A 3,879-nucleotide genomic window follows, 5' to 3' on the forward strand; every position below is an offset into this window, starting at 1 on the left:
TCTCTCCTTTTGGGATTGATAGGCTGTTTCCTTCTACATTTTCGACTCAGGAGTCTGATTACAAGTAAAGCGCCACTAAAGTTCATCTCATAAAAATGCCGCGAGCTCACTTTGATCAGCGCGGACTGGGTCCGGTGCCTGAGCAGGCGCTAAGCAGCCGGGGAATGGCGGCTCCAGCCAAGCCATCCGCCACTCCGCAGTGAGGCCGGAGACCCGGGTAGCCCAAGAGGGCAATCTCTCCCGGAGAAGGTATTTTCTGTGGGGCCTCAACTGGCTTTGGAATCTAAGGCCCAGTGGCAGCGACTCCATTTCCAGACTGCTTTTAAGACATTTCCTTCATTTTAGAGCATTTGCTGAGGGGGTCAGTGAAACTGGCTCGTAAAATGGGGCTTTTATGGGGAGAAATGGGGTCATGTTGCTGGCCTCCAGGGACAATCCCTCAGCGGAGGACGCTGGGTGGGGTTGTGAGGGTAGATGAGCTGCCCTTCTCCCGTCCCTCTACCTCTTCCATAGGCGGAAGAATGGGGCACATCCATCGGCTTAGGTGGCCTCACTTGGGGCTTCAGGCTTGAGGCGCTAACCAGAAAAGGAGGAGGGGTGAAAGCCCCAGATCTGCAGTCCCGCGCTTTCCAGGTCCCAGGGTAGGGGTGGAGTAGGAATGTGGGTGTCCTGGGTGCCAGATAAACCACTAACCTGAAAATCCCACAAAGCACTCTGAAGAGATTATTCAACAGTAATCTCCTTCCAAAGAACAAAAATGCGTGCAAAAAGGTGCAAGCTGATTTGTAATGAGGGCTCTTGCCTATGGGGCCAGCCTGGGAACAACTGAGGGTGCCCTCCAGTGGGACTCCCTTTTTATTGATTTCACATGGGCCGAATTTTTCCTCCCAGGGTTTTCTTCCTAGATCATGGCCTGTAGAGTGGGACCCTTTCCCCATCAAAATCTGCTCTCTAGCACCTGGAGTAGCAGGAGGAGGTAGGGGAGCTGCAAAACCACTCCAATGGTGTGTGCAGGAGTTTGCCTGGAGCTGCCCAAGCCAAATTCGGTAGATACTGCCCCCTTCTGAAGCTGCCACTTTTGTCCCTGTGTGGGAAGTAAGGGCACTGGAGCCTGTCCTTTCTCTGGCCAGACCATCAAGGCAGCCACCCAGACTGCAGCCGCCTGCTAATGCCAGACAGGCAGCCGCAGGGACCAAGGCCACCAAGAGCCAGCAAGGAGGGCAAGAAAACCCTGTCAGGTGGTTTCAGGTGAAGGCTTGGACTCCAGGTGGACAGAGTGGCCACCAGGTGCCTACTAGGTAAGAACAAAAATAGCCTGCAAGGGAAGGGATTGGGGGCCACAAAAGAATCCCACTCTGAGAAGGCAACCAATGCCCTGACCAGAAGCTTCAGGCTGACAGAGTACAGCCAGCCCGGGGCAAGCAAGCTCAGCCAAGGATGGAGGATGCTTGGGGTGGATTGGACCCAAGGCTATACAGGGAGGCCTCTAACCCACACCATGGTTGTTTTTTGCCAGTCAACAGCTAGCTGACCTCAGAAACCAGGCCTTCTCGCTTTAACCCCAGCAGCAACTGGCAGTTACTGGGATTTTTTGAAAAATTAAAAGACCCACATTTGAAAAAAAATTGAACATCATGCCTTACTTTTAAGGGAAAGAGTATTACATTGCAGAAATCTCTGTCAGAAGACCCCAGAATTTCCCTCGACATCAACTCCTTAACATTCTTTCTTGCTTTTCTTTTTTAGTTACAAGGAAATCAGGCTGCCAGCAGTTCCTTGTAGCCGCCTGGCTCACTTTTATGGTGGCCCGGGAATAAACATTGGTGGTCAAATTCAAGTGCTCAGGCCCACAGCTGTCTCCTCACAGGAAGCAGCCCACCCCTCTTGTCCTGGCTATGCAGAATGAGCCTTGAGGGATTGGGCCCCACATTGCCCTGGAGGCCAGGATGGGGAAGAAAGCAAAGCCTTTTAGGGAAATGGGGAAAGCAGAAGCTGAGACTGCCTTCATCCACACCTCTGCAAGGGATAAGGGTACTTTTACCCTCTCTTGAATTGGTGCTACCACTGTTTGGGGGAACATTTTGCCTCTAGTAAACTCAAGTTAAATGTGGTCAGTGAGAACTCTATAAAAGCCACAATCCATAGTTCCTTGCCATTACAATTAAAAATGCTGCTTCTGGCTCACCCTAGAAAAAGGTTAAAGGAAGGAGAAAAACTCAACAGATTTTTCCTTTTGTGGTCCCTTCCCAATGGAATCCCACACATATGCTCCAATCCAGTTGCTCAGTAAAGTTTTGCCCAAGGCTAAGGGAGGGCTTGGAAACGGTGCCCAACACTGAGTGGGTATGCTTCCTGTTTATTTCAGAGCCACACATAAGCGAGGCAGACTCCACTGAGGTGTTACTGTAAAGCCTTAGAAAATGTGGGGAGGGAGGGGAGGGAGGGAATGGGTTTAGGGGGTTATAATTGAAGACGTTACCACCTCTGTGTCTTCCCTATCTGGTTTGGGGTTCTCAGCACCTTCACTTAGTTCAGTAAGGAAAATGAAATCCAAATACATTTTTAAAAGTAAAAACTGATTTTAGCCTATAGTTAGGGGGTGTAAAAAGAGTTTGAACCACTTTTGGCTTTGTTTGAGAGCCCAGAGGACTTAGTCCTTCGGAGCTTAAACTCTTCCCTTCCTTCCCTAACACATCCTGCCCTATTAACTCCTCCAAGCAACCAAGGTTGCTTTCTGCTCATGCCAGTTGCTCTGGCCCCTGGGACCCAGGCCAGAACCTTTCAATGAAGTGATTCTTAGCTGCCCGGGTGTGTCCTAGGGTGCCCAGAAGAATAGAAGGCAAGGGAGGGAAGAACATGAGCCTACTCCTTGGGCCACAGCCATCCCAGAGGGTGACAGACTTGGAGGAGGCAGAGCAGTACTGAGAAACAGGAAGGAGGCAATAAGGTCTGGCTGAAGCCCCAAGGAAAGGGTCTGAGGGCTTCCACTTAGGAGTGGCCCCTCATCCTACCCTGCCTACTTCAGGGTCCACAGCTCCACTGTCCCTCTGGTCTGTTCTAGAGACCCATACTTGGACTCACCACTCATCCCATAGCCCCCCAAATCTTTCATGGATAGGAGCCAAAATCTAATCCTCCCTCATATCTTTCCTGGGCCCTGACAGCACACTAGGTTTCTTTTTAGCTTACTAGCTGAGGCTCAGCCTCCAATCCTAAGGCTGGGACAGAGAAGACACATGACTCTCACTCTGGTTTTTTTCTTTGGGGTTTGGGATTTAAACATTCACAGTGGATGGAGCTTTCTGCACATTGATTGACAATAAAGGCAGGCATGAAATATTCACCCAGGGCCACTCTCTCATACTAAATATTTAACACAACATTAGAGAAGGTTTTTCCCAGACATCGCCAGGCACCGGCTGGGCGGCTGGCGCACTGCTCACTACTGGTTTATGACTAATCGGAGTCCCTAGCCAGCAGCAGCACAGCAAGCCAGACAAAGTTGGGACACTGGCTCACAGCTGGGCTGCCTCACCTTTGGGAAACTTCAGATACTCTTCCGGGGAGCCTCTCCAAAGACCTGAAATGCAGTCTTGACATTCAGCTCTGGACAGGTAAATAATCGAATTGACTTCTTCAAACTCTTGTAAACAGGAGGTGACTCCAGGTTGGAGGGATAAGAGTCCCTGAGAGTTGTGTGTGTGTGTGGGGGTCCACTATTCTTGGGAAAATCAGGCAATGGAGAAAGAAGACCTTACTTTGTCTTCCTAGTCTACAGCTGGTTACAGGTCGGAGGCAAGACCCCCATACTTAAAGCTCTCCTCCTTCCCCCAATCCTGGGGAAAAAAAGAGCAGCAGCTAGGAAAAAAAAAATACAAT

This window comes from Fukomys damarensis, unplaced genomic scaffold (assembly GCF_012274545.1).
Source record: "Fukomys damarensis isolate Sample0158 unplaced genomic scaffold, DMR_v1.0_HiC HiC_scaffold_15, whole genome shotgun sequence".
NCBI lineage: Eukaryota > Metazoa > Chordata > Mammalia > Rodentia > Bathyergidae > Fukomys > Fukomys damarensis.